This window comes from Zosterops lateralis (genome assembly GCF_965231275.1).
Source record: "Zosterops lateralis genome assembly, chromosome: 2".
Classification (NCBI taxonomy): domain Eukaryota; kingdom Metazoa; phylum Chordata; class Aves; order Passeriformes; family Zosteropidae; genus Zosterops; species Zosterops lateralis.
This window is the reverse complement of record NC_139763.1, coordinates 87,806,707-87,823,073: the sequence shown is the minus strand read 5'-3', so window position 1 is coordinate 87,823,073 and position 16,367 is coordinate 87,806,707.

Sequence of the window (16,367 nt, the reverse complement as noted above, 5' to 3'; positions counted from 1 at the left end):
GAGGAAAGACACCAGAAAAAATTTCCACTGAAGAAGGCATAAGGATGCAGAACCAAAAGAGGATGAAATCTAGGAGCACTGGTGAAGGTGTGGAGGGACATGGATGTAGAAGTGTAGCAGGGGAATGAGGAATGAGAAAAAATACATTTATAAGTGTGAAAAGGTAGAACAGGACCTAAAAGAGAGGAATATGAACTTCAAGAGAAGCAGGTGAGAGATTGAGGAAATGAAAGATGGAAAACAACCAAAGTGATGGACCCTTGACCTGCACACAAAATAAAATGAAGCCTAATAGGATTCCAGTAGCTTATGAATCACAGGCAAGGGATCATCAGTTCCTCAGGGAAAGAGAAATAGAGGTGTCACCTCCACCACATGTTCACAAGTATCTTGACTATGTCAGAGTCACAGTGTTCCTTGCAGTACGACCTCACCTCTTGGTCCACAAAGATTGGGTTCTGCTTGCTTGAAAGATGGCACTAAAAATCCTCTTGAGAGCCACAGGCATGTAAAACTGATGGGCATGCAAGATACAGCTGGCTCAGCTGGACTGAAGGTCTCACACAGGCAAATCAAAAGCAGCCTGGCCATAAGCAAAAGGCAGAGCTATCTTCCTACCTGTGTTAGGTAGTGCAAGGCAAGATCCAAACAGAACTGTTCAAGCCCCATGTCAGCAAAGCCCAGTGTGGGCAGACTCCACCACTGAAACCTGCAGGGGCTTGTCCATCTCAGAAAAACTTGTCCATACAGAAATGTTGAGAGGAATACTTTTCAGCTTCCTTATTTCATGCCAGGGACAAAATTTTTGTGGAGTGATGGAGCAGCATCATACCACCTCTATGCTCTGCCTTTTCTCATTCTGATGCAAGAGTGACATTCACATTGGTCATTTGTAGTTCACAGGTAATGCTGTATGTTATAATGCTCTGGGCACACAAATACACATAAAAAAGTTAAAAGCGTTCTGTTAGCGTAAGGTTTTGCTGTTTCCAAACACACACACACACACAAAAAAAAAAAAAAAAAAAAAAAAAAAAAAAAAAAAAAAAAAAAAAAAAAAAAAAAAAAAAAAAAAAAAAAAAGGGGGGGTGGGGGGGGTGGGGGGGGGAGTAGAAGTGAAGGGAGAGAAACATTTTTCCTTGTGACTGGAAAGTCTACTTCCTGACTGGCTCTGTGTGTGAGAACAGCGCAGCCAAAGCAACTAACACCAGGGCTGACTAGAAATTAAGGCTTAGCAAAGATTTATTGCACAGTGTTGGCTCTTGAAAACACTGAGCTGGGACTTAATTTTTATTAACAGGTTCTGTTCTGCTGAAGACGGGTTCAAAACAAATTAGTGAAACTTTAAAAATAGAGACTGCGGAAATCTAAAACTTATGGGAATGCTTAAAGGAGTGAGATCTGCAGAGAGAGTTGACAGGGAGGGAAGGATGGGACTCATGCCTGGAAATGCTGACAGCTCTTAGGAGTCAGAACCAGCCACTGCAACTTGAACTGGTCAGGCTGGACACACCTCAGTTCCCTGGCAAGCCTCTCTGGACTGGAGGGGAGGCCAAAAGGGACACGGGAATGGTCCCAAATGCACTCACTTGGCACCAGATATGCAGTCACCAGGTGCATTTGCTTGTGCAGGGCCCTGACGTGAGGGAGACTGCTGAGGCCTCACATGGCTCATCATCTCCTTGTTTTCCTTGACTTGGAAGGGCAAGGTGAGGAAAGAGTGGCACAAAGGGAATGGTTGGTCTCTCCCTGATACTAATGCAAAGGACTGCAGGACTGGAAGATCTGGATGGATCCAAAGGGGTTATATTGTTCCTGGACTCTCTGAACCGGGTGCTCCCGGGAAGGTTTTTGGAGCACAGCCATGAAAAACGTGTTTGAAGTGGCTTCTCACCAACACTGCAAACCCCAGCTGAGATTCATATTAGAGTCCAGGTCTTTCTTATGAGATAAAAACTTATCTGATGTGTGGTTTGTGGGTGCGAACACTTTGGTTGCACAGATACCGTTGCTTGCTCAAGGTAGTAGGGTGTTAAAAGTGCAGTTGGGACAGAAGATATTTCTGTGATTAAGCCAGACTTCCTATCACTCCCATTTCTTAAAACAACATCATCTGAAATTATGTCCCCCATGTCTGCCCCCTTGATTTACACTGAAACCTTGATGGACAGATATGAAACCCTCAGAACAGTTTTTATTGCCTTTCTTACAGAACTCCAGAGTCTTAGTGGTGATGAGGGACTGAACATGAGTGCTTTACCAGCCAGGCCTGTGCTTATGGTGAAGAGAAGCTGTGTCTCTGCAAGGGAAGCTTTTGAGGGGCAGGTGATGGGTTTTTAGGAGTGAATTGTGAGGTGTTGACACTGGAGAAGAGTTTCTCATGACCCTACATCTCCTTCTCTCTATTTGCCTATTAAAATCAAGTGTTTCCCCCAAAATAGTCCTGCTACCTGGGGTTTCCCATTCTAGCTTGATCACCTTAGAACTGGAAGCACAAGCTTCCTCCTTTCCACCTTTCTTGTCTATGCTTGTAATGCCAGCTCCTCATTCCCAGTGGACTGGGACAGAAATCTGAATGTGGCATTTCTTTGCAGTAAGGAAACAACAATGCCTTGTTCTCTGAAGCACCCTGTCACAGGGGGCAGAAAATGAATGAGCAGCTACTGTGGGGTTTCATCTCCAGCCACTCCAGATCCATATTAACCTGCAGATATTGGCATACTGCTCTTTTCCATTCTACCTCACAGTGTCTGACCCAGCTCTCCCAGAATTGCTGTAGCTATTTCCAGGCCCCAGTGCACAGAAAAATGCTAGGGCACCTGTATGGCCTGCTCTCTTAGCTCTTGCCCTCAGAACTGAAGCACCCTGTTGGCTGTCCCAGCATGGCCAGAACAGTGGCTGTGTGGGCCCAGCAGCTTCTGCCTGGATAGATGCACTGTTGGATAGTTTGTAAGGAATAGCTCATAACCATTATGCATAAGCTCAAACTAGTGTGAAGACTTTCTTCCTCACTCTGTCTCCCTGGTTATGAATTTTCCATTGACATCTCCTCCAGCCTCTTGAAGGTACCAAATATTTCTTGGGCAAATGCATCTCTACAAATTACATGCTCAAATAAAGCAACATCTACTGTATGTAGAACATCAGCAGAACATCAAAAGTGGGTGGTAGTAATAGATGGAGGATGCTTCTTTTGTTTCCAAATATTGCTCATTGAAAACGTTGGGAGAAATTTGCTAAAATTTGGTCAATTAATTATGACCTCATATAGTCTGTCAAGCTTTTTCTCTGTCTCCAGAGCAACGTGCAGTGCTACAGAATATTTTGTTGGACAACCAGTTTGTGTAGGTGCAACACTTACTCTTTCTGATGTGTTCTACTGTGTGTCAGGGTGTGAAGAGCGTGATAGGTTGCTCAGGGCAGTCTTTGGGCAATGTCACAGGACACCAGCCTGGAGTTTAAAGGAGCTGTTGATGGCGTCATCCATAACCACTGGGATATTTTGCATCTTCCCAGTTCCCAGTATACTAAGCAGTGGTTTGCTGCCATACCTCCCCCTCCTTTCAAAGGAATACACTGTGCCTACAGTGTAACTGCTGTCAAAGTGCATCACATCAGCCACTCTCCCCTAATCCATATAGCCAGTCCTTTCATTTCCAAAGGCAATCAGTTTGCCCTTGGAAAACCAGCATCACCCTTTCCTGACCACATTCTTGTCCTTGGTGCAGGTGGCACCGGGTGCTCAGAGGACACAGCACTAAGGTAAGGATGGCTGGTCTGGGGTTCACCAACTCATCTTGGTTGGGCTGCACAGCTGAGTGCAACATTAGCATTTTTCCAGCTGCCAGGGGTGACAGATGAAAGATTCTGGTCTCATAATCACATCAGGCAATTCTTTCAGCAGCTTCAGAAATATCCTAGCACCCTCAAAGTGTATTCTATTCAATCTCATGCACTGCCATATATTCACCCTCCCTAAATAGTATCAAGCCTGCTGCTGCTTGCTGTCCCTCAGTTTTACAAACCATTATGATGTGTTTGGAATTCTGGGAGCAGGCTTTGCTTCTACAGACTATAGCATGCAAGGCTTTGAGTACTTCAGCCCCATCAAGGCTGAGACATTCATCACTACTTCGTCTCCCCATTCCTCAGCAGACCTGTATTTTCCCTGGATTGGTTACTGGGATAGTTGCACAATCCCTTTGGCACCCATCCTATTCCACACAATTTTCTCCTCTAACTGGGCTCTAAGGCCTTTCTGATTTTGTCCTTCTGTACCCAAGTAATGCTTCCATCTTCCTTCTCCCTAGCCTCTTTTTTTCCCAGCTCTTGCACACGTGCTTTGTACACTTGAATTCATTGTGAAGCCCCTTCCTTAGTTAGGATGATTTCATAAAAAAAGGTTTGAAGATGCATAAAATTACTCCCTGCAAAAAAAAAAAAAAAAAAAAAAAAAAAAAAAAAAAAATTTTTGAAGATCCTGAGATGCTTTCTCGCACACTGTTGCCCAGGGCAAACCATTGTGCTTTACGATGTTCTGATGCTGCAAATCAGTGGAAGACTGATTGATGGCACAACTGGAATTCTGGATTTCTGGCATGCAGATAGTTGCCCACCTTCCTGCTCTAGTGTCTCTAGTGTTACATGAATGTGGACAGAAGGGAAGCTGTCCATGTGGAAGGCCACTGCATTCCCAAAGCCCAGCAAGCACTTTCTGCCATCTCAGAGCAGTCAGAATGGCACTGCTGTAGCAGGGCAAGGGTGATTTGATATTGAAGATGATGTTTAGGGAACTGAGCAAGAGGAAGCCAAGGAAGGATGGAATGGAGTGAAGCACTGGGAGATGAACACACCAGAAGACGTGGCAGTGAGTGACTCTGGAATGGAGACCTAGAGCTGTGAGGAAATGGTCCCTGTAGTGAGGTATCCAGAAGGGTTATCACATACCCAGAGCATTGGGTCACTTGCTGGAAGTGTGTCTAGTGCTTAAAGCAGGAGACAGGAGGGAGCTGTGTGTGATAAGGAAAGAGAAGTATGCAGTGATGAGTGGTCAGATCTCTGAAGGCAAATGTGGTTGAAAAGATATTTCATAGGAGAGTCCTTGAAAGTGGTGCGGCTATGAGTGAAGCTGTTTGGAGTGAGGTGGAGTGGCCATCAGGTAGTGTTAGCTAAATATTTAGGTGTCTTGGTGTGAAACCCCACCGTTTAGGCATGGCATCAAGACTGCAAGGTGGGCTGGGAACAGGCAGCCATGAGGCAGAGGAGGTAAATAAACTCTAGCCTATATCCACCAAGAATGTGCAGCTCAGCACTTGCTGTCACCCAGCAGCCTTTGTCTTTTTGTCACCATGCTCCCTCCAAAGCATTTCTTTCATGTCCATCCAAGAGTGTTCTGTGGGTACAGAGATGGCTGCCAAGCACACTGAGGTGATGGGAATGAACAAAAACTGCTGACAGTTTTGGAATAAATGGCATGCTGAAGGCTAATCTTGTTTCAGCAGCTAGAAACAGGACTTGGTGTGCCCTGGGCCTCTCTGTCCTGTGGATAAAGCAGAGCTTGATAGACACAGGCTGGGAAAACACCAGTGTACTTGCAAAAATTTTGGATATGCAAGTTAAAAGCAGACAGCAATACTATAAGACACAGCACATGCTTGGATCATCTACTCACTTTTTCTGACAGATCAGAGCTGAGGTAGGGAAAGACAGGGAAGGGAGGAGGGTGGCAAGATAAGGAGGGGAAGGTAGCTGAGCATTTTGGGCACAGCAAGGAGTTGTGCCAGTATGCAATGTCTTCTGTGGGCTTTTGACCTAAGCAATCTTGTTGGAAGAAGGGACAATCAGGGTGAAAGTTGAGCAAACAGAACAGGGTAGATGACTTAGGTTTTATCACGGGGTGGTGCTGGGCAGGCGGGGTTCGAACAGGAACTGCTGGCCGGGCTGTGTTTGCACAAGAAGCGCCGGCTCCAGGCAGCAAAGCTGGCAGTGCCACCTCCTGGGCAGAGCAAGGGCTTGGAGCAGCTCGCGTCTCACTCTCCTGCTGACCGCCTGGGTCATACTGGGCAAAACGCTGCCCTTCCTTGCACCTGGATGTTTTTATTAGCAAAGGGATGGCTCCAGGGAAGTCGGTGAGCAAAGTTCATGTCCATCTGAGTGAAATTTTCACACTGCCAAATAAAAGTGCAGAGCTACACTCGGGTTGACAGTCACTGCTGGCGGAGAGCAGGAAGGACAAATGTTGCCTCAATATTTTACTTACTGAGTTTCTACACCCACGTGTGACATATTTATTAACTGTGGGGTTTTTTTTTTAGTAGGGACCTGTCCTGCTGCTATCTCCAGCTGCATCACAGCAGTGTTTGAGCCATACAGTTGCATCATATTGGTACAGAGATTGCTTGATATGGTAAATTCAGCACTGTCAAGTTGTAACAACCACCACAATGACAGAGCAGGGTGTGGCAAGAGATGATGGATGGCCTTTGAAAATTTTGATTAAGCACACCATAGATATATTTTCTCTGGGTTATGAAAGCAACACCTTTAAGTCTGTATCTTAGATCCATGTACACTAGATTGCAACTGCCCCACAGGATGTGAGCAATCAACATCTTCAGAAAGTTACTCACATCCTGCAAACAGAAAATAGGATGCACAATTGTTTGCAGAATGAGATTTTTCACGTTAACCCAAAGAGAAACATGACCAAAACACGCATTTTACACAGAGTATAAGCTATTGGAATTTATTGTCAGCTACCATTCAGGGCAACCTGCATAAAGGGCTCAGTGGAAACTGATAAAATGCACAGGACCTTTTAAGTGCCACAGGCAGGTAAAACTGATGGGCATGCAAGATACAGCTGGCTCAGCTGGACTGAAGGTCTCACAGAGGCAAATCAGAAGCAGCCTGGCCATAAGCACAAAGCAGAGCTATCTTCCTACCTGTGTTAGGTAGTGCAAGGCAAGATCCAAACAGAACTGGTCAAGCCCCATGTCAGCAAAGCCCAGTGTGGGCAGACTCCACCACTGAAACCTGCAGGGGCTTGTCATCTCAGAAAAACTTATCCATGCAGAAATGTTGAGAGGAATACTTGTGAGTATATTTCCTTATTGTGTGAAAGAGACAAAACTTTTGTGGAGCAGCCTCTCACCACTTTTGTGCTCCTCCTTTTCCTCATTCTGACATTCAAGGGTGACATTCACAGTGGTCATAGGTAGTAGTTCATAGGTAATGGTGTGTGTTGTAATGCTCTGGGCACACACACACAAAAGTTTAAAGTGTCATATTACTGTAGGGTTTCAGTGTTTCCAAACATGTTATTTTGAGCCATCTTTTAATCTTAGCAAGTCTGATTTCTTCATCCAAATGTAATTGGAAAAAAAAAAAAAAAAAAAGGGAAGTAAGAAAATAAAAATAGGGGAAAAAGTAGAAGGGAAGAGAAACATTTTTCCTTATGACTGGAAAGTCTACTTCCTGACTGACTGTGTATATGAGAACAGGGTAGCCAAAGCATAAACACCAGGGCTGACTAGAAATTAGGCTTTAGCAAAGATTTATTGCACAGTGTTGGCTCTTGAAAAGATAGTTTCAGTTTTTTTCCTTGACTAGGACTTAACCTTTTTATTAACTAAACTGAGCTGAGAGAGCATGCTTTGTCCTGCTGAAGGCAGGGTCAGGACACATTAGTGACACTTTAAAAATAGAGACCATGGAAATGTAAAGCTCCTGGGAAGCTGTGATGCATGCTGGATGTACAGAGCACTGGGTGCCTTTGCTTGTGCAGTGTCCTGACATGAAGGGCACTGCAGAGGCATAACACAGACTGTGGTTCCTCATCTCCTTATCATGACATGAAAGGGAATGAAGGTGAAAGAGGGACACAAGGGAAAGGGGTTGTAGTCTCCCTGGAACAGTGCAAAGGATTGCAGGACTGGAAGTGCTGGGCAGAAGCAGTGCCAGCTGACTGGAAGATCTGGGAGCCAAAGCAATTGTACTGCCTCTGCTCCCAGTCTCCCTGAACCATGTGCTTCCAGGAAGGTTTTGGAGCACAGCCATGCTGAGCACAGTGTGATGTGTGAGCTGCAGGTATGAGCACTCTGGTTGCACACGCACTGTTTGATTCCTGCCAGTAGTCTAATGAAATGGTACAGAGTGTCCACCCCCCCAGCCTTGGCTAGGGAGGCCTTCTGACAGCCTCGACCACAGCTTGCAGATCTGCAAACTCCTTTCTTCTGCAGGGAAACTAAAGGCAAAAGCTGAATTACTCTAATCATACAGCCATGCACACAAGCCCAGCTTTTCAACAGAGTCAAGGTTTTCACCCAGATCTCCTGAATGACCAAGTCCCCACACAAAACTCTCAGTGTTCTCTGTGGCAAAGGGGACACAAAATTCCTGCTGAGCCAGTGGTTTGCTTCTGATGCACTTGGTGCCTTGGAAGAGTGCAATGCAGCACCAAGGTCTCTTCCAGCAGCAGCCAGAGACCTGAGACTGCATGTTTGCACAAGGAAGCCTCTATTACTAGAGTTGAAAAGACTGAATGCTCCTTGCCAACACTGTCTTTGGGTGATTTGTCTACATCAGTGGCCCTGCTACCACAAGAAAGGGGCCAGAACACCACAGAGCTGGGTAAACTGGAAGCATGGATGAAGATGGGCTTGCATTACCCAGCCATCTCTGGGTCCTCTCTTGAATCTCAACAATTTTCTTGTGCCCCTGAACACACTTGGTCCTTCTTTCTGCTATGTGGTACTTTCCCAAAAGAATACCATAATTTTATAAAAAAAATCTTTCCTGCATTTTTTCATGCTGAGATTTTCACAGGCCACCAACCCCCCATGTTGTCTTCCCAATGAGTTTAACATTACAACCCCACAAACTGATTACCTTTGGGCCATGAATTTCTTCCTTGCTCCTGAGGTGCCTCATTCCTGCTACAGCACAGTGCCCTGGGGGAAACACAAGCCATGGAGTGCAGCCTTACTCAGTGTGCTGACTCTGTGTTACCCTGTTTCCAGGCATGGAAACATGCCTGGTTATGTGGCAGCATGTATTTCCCAGGTGCCTCATAGCTGCAAAGAGGCCATGTATGCATATATATATATATATATATATATGGCTGACATTCACACCCTCACCCACAATTCCTGCAAAGCTCAGATTCATCTGCAGTATAATTCAGTAAACAACTTTTAGGGCAGCTGACAACTCATAGGGTTAAATCGTGACATGCCAAAGCACAGGGCACTCTGAAATATGAGTACCATGCCACCACCCACAAAATATGCGATTCCTTCCCTCCCACCCAAATCCCCAAACACCAAACCACAGCCCAAGCCAGACTACAGCTCAGCAGTAATTCTGTGGCTCCTGGCGTGCACCTAAGCTACAGGCTTCAGATATAAATTATCATTCTGCAGAGTCAATGGTCCTGTTTTCCCAGCAGAGCTAATTCAGCTTCATGAGGGAAGCAGACTCAATGACAACACAGTTTATTAAGATCCAGCAATGATGTGACTGATGTCCCAGGAAAGCCTGCTGAAGGATCGACTGACATAACCAACACTGATGAGGCAGAACTAGCTTGGCCCTCCAGCTCATCTTTGTACAGGTGAGATGATTGTGAATAACTGGTGCAGCTGAAGTGAAACACAGCCTCATCTACTCTCATCAGTTCCCAGAACTGTGCCTTCCAGTTCAGCGCTTTCCACCTGTCCTCACCTGCTTTGTAGGAGGTAGGGCAACTTGAGTGGAACAGGCAGTGGGAATGCCTTCAGACAAGACAGATCTCCCCCTGCATGTAAACAGCGATTAGATTCACAGATTGCTGAGAGGCTGAGATGCAGCAATTCTGGTTTGATACTTGCTTGACAGAGAGAAGCTCATTTATAACACTCCTGTGCCTGCTGCTCTTCCCTGAGGCTTCTCTTTCCTCCTCACCCCCACATTTTGCAGGGCATACAAAACAGAATGTGACCTTCTTTGGGTCATCTCACCATAACTGTGGGCAGTATTAGTAGTGCCCTTTAGCTTTAAACACAGGTTTTCTGCAATGACAAGCTGTTTCTGCTTAGCCAAGGAGTGGCCAGTGCTGTACAATTACAGGCCCTTTCCTGAGCCCACACGCAGCCTCAGTCTGCCCATACGGGAAAATAAGATTAGAAAGATTTTTGTCAAGTGCTTGAATGTCTGTAAAATAATATTACTGTTGTTTGAATTTGGTACACCTCAGCTGGCAAAAGTGTATTTCTTTTGCCTACCTTTTTTTCTAATTTCCTCCCATGCTGTGCTTTCTAAACATCTCCCTTTGAATATTTAACCTATGAGATCCTTTCTCCTCAGCTGCATGACCAGCCCCCATCTTTTCTTTTTCCTCCCTGCCCAAGCAAGATAGGTTCCTTTTGCATCACTTCTTTGTTCTCTGTGGTATTTGCAACACCCTCCCAGCCTTGTATCACCTGTGAATTCCATTCCTCCTGGTTGTGTTTTCCCTGCCTTTTCAGCGCCTAGAATGACGAAGGCTTTTGTGCTGCCGTTGCTGCAATTGAACCTGATACTTGAAAGGAGGAGAAAAGGTTGGAATAAACTGCTCTGATGATTCATCCCCGGGGCTGAAAGATTTGCTCCTTTGATATCAGTCCCTTGATCAGAGCTCTGCTATGTTATCTCTGTCTGGGGAGACTTAATTCCTGGCACATTTGGGCTAGTGGAATCCCAGATACCAGAGCCAGTGACTGGAAAAGGAGAACACTGCCTTCTTCTTCCAGCCTTAGATACGTCAAAGAGTCTTCAAAGTTTGATATTCCAGGGCCTATAACCCCCTTAAGGCAGCCTTAGTCTGCATTTAATGCAATTGAGAAACCTCAAACTTTCCTTCCCCCTGCCAAAATCCATCACCTGCTCTCTCTGTAACTTACACTCTTGCAGAGGTGTCCCGACAATTTCTTTATGCCTTCTTCTGTGGGCAGCTTTCTTTGCCAGCCCACGCTCCCTTTGTCTGCCACATCCTCCTCACAAGTTATTGAAGACCTTTCACCATTCCCTTATGAGACTGTGCCCTGATCCAGTGATCATGGAGCGAGATGAGTGAAAACCATGGAAGGAACATGGAAAACATATCTTCAGCCTGGTCCAATTCAAATGTCACGGTGAAAACCTAATGTCAAAGTGCTGGATGAGTGGGATGTACTCCCAGGTATTGACAACTGAACTGGCAGGGGAGCCATGGGGACCTGCAGTCTTCTAAATTAGACTTAAGTGGGAATTCTTTGGAAAATTTGCCTAGGAGCAAGTTTGGGGTATGTCACACAAGGACCTCATCTCTGTAGGACCAGATGAGTTTTCCAGTGATAGGGGAGTGTTTTCTCCATGTGCCCACTTAGATTAAAATGCTATGCATGATGCAAAATGGTTAAACATGATTTGAGATTTCAAGACTCCAGACAGCTTGGTGCTGTGGCAATAACCACCACAAAAATCCTCATAGATTTTGTTAAAGAGAAGGGGAAACAGTTCAAGTACTAAAAAAGAAGTAAGCATTAGAAAAACCCTCCTTTCTGGGAGAAAATGTATTACAGATGACATTAACAGCAGTTAAGATCCATTATTGCAGAGGAGTTAGACATGGTGGATCTGGAGTATAGCCTTGCTGTAATTTTATATGCCAACTTATTTCTTCAAAGTGAAAACTCATATTCAATAGGGAAAACACTCCACATTCCATTTCTGATGCTGGACTCTCACATCTCTTTCAGTTGGTGCCACATGCCTGGCATGGACAGACACTTTGAGATGGGGGAAACACACAGCAGCATCACGCTGGGCGAGAATTTGCTGTATTTGCCAGAACTTGTAGCCATACAGCCAGAGAAATTGCTTTGGATACTAACCACAGGTGCCTTTTAAACCTGAAGACAAGAGACAGAAGCTAGACTGGGCTTTGTGAAGGGTGTGTGAGAGCAGAGGAGTCTACTACATTCTAAGAGATGTTGGAACGAGATTAAAAGTGGTAGATGTGTTAATATTGTCCAGGCCTTCTCTTCTGCCTACACTGATCACACCTTTTTTTTGCAAAATAGGAAGTAAATTCCTACAAGTGAGACCCAGGAGACTGTGGGAGTGCTGGCACCACTGACAGATCATTTTTTCCAGTTCTGTCTTCCTCTTGGTGTAAGTGTCAAACTATACTTCTCTTTGAGGGCCTGTCTGTGTGAAGGACTCCAGGAAGGATGTATGAGCAGAAAAATCCATCTCAAAATAATGTTCAACAGCTTGTCCTCAACTGCTTTGTTGGAAACTAAGCCTATTCATTTCTTGACCCCTACAGTTTATTCACTACACAGATGAAAAGAAAAACAAAACAAAACCAAAAAAAAAAAAAAAAAAAAAAACAAAAAAAAAAAAAAAAGGGAGGGGAGAGAAGAAGAGGATTTAAATGTGTATGTATACATATATGTGTGGGGGTGGCACAGATTTAAATTTTTACCTTTCACTGATTTTACTGAAAAAATTTGCACAGTAAAATAAGCTGGGCTTTTATTACTCTGAGTAATTTAAGAGAAGGGGCCCTCTGTTCCCTTCCTTCCTGAACCAAAACCACTTAAATGTGAAGTTGTATCCTAAATTACATTTGCAGAAGGAAAAATTGAAGGCAGCTAGGAAATACTTACGAATGTTATTTAAGGATTGCAGGCTTTCTAGATCCTCCCTCCGGTCTTTTCAGATAGGTGTTACCATAGATCCCCTTACAACTTTCTGCCCTGAGGGGTCTTAACTTACTTTTTTTGTGGCTCTGGATGGCTGCTATGTACAGCAAAGTACCAGTTCTGACCAGCCTTAAACTAACAACAGTGGAAAAAGAGGAAAGGAATACTTTTCCCTTTTTTTTTTTCTTTTTTTTTTTTCTTTTTTTTTTTTTTTTTTCTTTTTATGATCACCCAAATGAAGTTTGGCTCTATTCCCTCAATGGCAAGTTATTTTAACCCTTTCAGAATTTTTCAGCCCAGTACGACACACTTAAACCCCCCCCAAAATGGAAGCACATTCATGATTTTTCAGAATAAATTCTCCTTTCCCCTGTCTACTCTCAGTTCAGCAAAGCCATGAGTGTTAGCAGGGGAAAAAAAAAAAAACCTGGTGTAGACTCACTAACAATATTTATAAAGAGTACAAGGTCATTGTGACATCATGCAAGCACATGAATCTAACTAGATAACAGCACACTCTCACAGAAAGCAAAGAAAAAATGTAGAAAATTGTAAGTCACCAAAAGAAAAGTCTTCTGAAAAAAGTATGGTGCTTTAAGAGAGGCAAATTAAAGTTCAAGTTACGTCTAAAGAATTAACATGCTGAACAAAGTGGTTAAAAGGGGAACAGAGTGGTAATGTTGTAATGTGAGAATGTTTTAGCTACTTTGCTTCTTATCCTTCAAACTGCATTATTTTTCCAGTTTTTTGCTCTTAAAATATTTTTGATTCAGCCATTAGTATCAACAGTGATCACAGCAATCATACAAATGTTTAAACAGAGCAGGGCATTTGTCTGAGGCTTTAAAAAAAAAAAAGAGAGAAATATTATAAAACAGTATTATCAAAGCCTTTTTCTTAAAACAACTGTATTAACAATCTTTAATTAATTAACCAAAACCATATTCAGCATTGTCGGATAGCAATGAGTATTTGGGCCCAGTCTGAAACAAAACAGTACCAAACCATCCAGATCTGTGTCACATTTCCTGGGGGACACAAGCTGTCCCCTCAGAGGTGCTGCTGCTCTGAAGCCACAGAGAGTGAGGCTCTGAGGTTCCCTCAGCTCCTCTGCCCCCAGGGAGGTGACTGACTCCCACTGTGCTGCCCCACTCACTGGTCCAGCCCTGGGGGTGGCTCTGCCCCCAGGAGTGACACCACCCTCCTCCCCAGCTGCTGCCCAGAGGGACTTTGTAGTGCAAGTGACCACACTGGTTTATTATGGCCTCTGGGCACTTTGTAGGAAAGATCCCAGACACCTTCAGAAGCAGCTGAAATCAGTGAGATCAAGTGTGAGGTGCTCAGCCAGTGAAACTCCCTACAGCTACACCGACACCCACTGCCACCCACACCAGCACCAGTTTTCTGCTAGGTATTCAGCTTCAACAATCCTAGAAGAGATGCTGATACCTTCCAGGTCTGCTACCTTGGTTTCATATCCTAACTGCAGCAAAGGCCGTGAAAATTTGAACACCAATATATGGTAACAGGCCAGGCATGAGTAAGAAGGAGAACACAACATTCCCCTTGACTGGTGGCACTGGAGCTGCCCAGTGGGGTCCCAAGCTCTGCACAACTCATATAACTGGTGCTTAATTAGCTGGGGCTTGAGGGCAGATGTGAGGGACAGTTGCCTCAGGTCTTGAGGCACTGCAGCTCTGAAATGTAGAATGATTCAGAAGAGAGACATGAGCCAAAGCAAATTGTAGAGGCTGCTGCAGGATGTTCTTGGGTTTCTATTGAGTCAGATGTGCTCAAAAGCCCTTTTTTTTGCTTTAAGCTTTTCAACTTAATTTAACATAAAAATCTGCCGTTCTTGTGCAGAGATATGTCAATCCCTGCAGTTTGTAAAGTAAAAAAGTGTTTCAGATGCAAAAAGAAAACATAAAACTCAGTGCCAAGTTAAAGAGACTCTAGTCAGGTCCCTAGCTCCCTCCAGTCTGCACCTCATGGGAAAGAGTCTCTACAGACAGGGAAGCCAGGACTAGTGACCTGCCACAGAGCACAGAGCAGCAGCACAAGTCCTGGTAGAAGTGGTGTTCTATGTCCTTTTAAATAGATTTAAATTCTACTTCCTATTTCTGTTGCTTCCCCCCCCCCCCCCCACCCTCGTCTGTATCTTCTGCTGATACTTGAGCACTCACAGCAAACAGGTGTCCCTCTCTGTCCTCCTGGCAGATACTTGGGATGCTTGGGATGAGCACAGGCTTGGGATGAAAGCAGGAACAAGCATCTGTGAAGTAATGAGGTAGAGAGGGGTGAAAGGACCACACATTTGAAATCATTTTACACTTCTGTGGATCAGCACTTTCAGCTCTGAGCTTCTGACAGGAGGCATGCACATGTCCTGGTGCCAAAGCAGGGCTGGCTCTAGCAAGAAATATTTTAATTAACTCTGGGACTTCTACCTCTCTGTTGAGAAACAGACATTAGTGAGAGACTCACAATGTCTTTTGAAATTAAACTAATAAAATTTTCCTAAATACAAGTAGAGCAAAACCTGCAGATGAGAGGGGATCGAAACAAACAAAATCTGCAGGCCCACAGCTGAATTCTGCAGCTCACTCACTTATCTTTAGTTATTTAATGACCAGCTCTGCAGGTGCCTGTCCCCCTTGGGTAGGCCATATGCCAGGAAACATCAGCTAACCCTTTCTTAAAGGAAAATCTTCATCTCCTTTATTCCAACCAACCTGCAGCAGCCTGGCAAAGGCCACAGCCAAGGCTACACAAATAAAAGGATGTGCTTTTAAAAGGCCATGGGCAAGCAAACCTGTTAGCTGTGGACCTTACATACACTAGATCTTTCCCTAGCTCCACAGTGAAAATGTCTCTGCTGGTTGTCCCCGGGGAGACCAGCCTGCTGAGCATTCTGAGCTCTGCAAAGTGGGATCTGCTGTTGGATGTGACTTGCCCAGTGTTCCTGGGTTTGCTCTGGCACAGGCTTGTTGAAGATGGGCCAAACACATTTTCAGCTGGCTCCCTCGAAGGCCTGTGCAAAGGAAATTCCTCCTCAGTTAAAAAAAAAAAAAAAAAAAAAAAAAAAGTTCTAATCCCTAGCCTTTACTCATTCCTGCCCCTGTCCCATCTCTGACATCAGTAAGGGGGTGTCTGTGGGTCCTGGGGGGGTGTCAGTGTGACACAAGCCACAATAAAGGTCTCAGCACTCTGCCCATGACCCCAGGGCGGGGTGTGGGCCTGGCCGGGCCGGTGTGGATATGGAGCACCAGACTGGGCTCCTGTGCACTCCCCCGAGGTGGGGACGGGCCGGGATGTGTTCTCCCATAGCAGTGACAGCTGTCCCGCTCAGGATATCTGTGCTCAGGGGGTTTGGAGCCGGGACAGGCCCGGCAGAGCCTAAAGAAGCAAGCGGGAGCAGTTGTCCTGGGGCTCTGGGTCAGGCCCTGCTCAGGTGTGACTGGGGAACCTGCAGAATGGGAAGAATTCCGAGGGGACATATTTCAGCCCTGATGCCATGTGTCCCTTTCCCTGCCCCCCGGCCTGTCCCCACCCCACCGATCAGCCTCTTTACCATGACAAAGAGCCCGGAGGAGCGGGCCGCGGTGAATATTGCTGTCCGGGGCAGGGAATGGCCGGCTATAAAGGCCTGTCTGCGCTCCG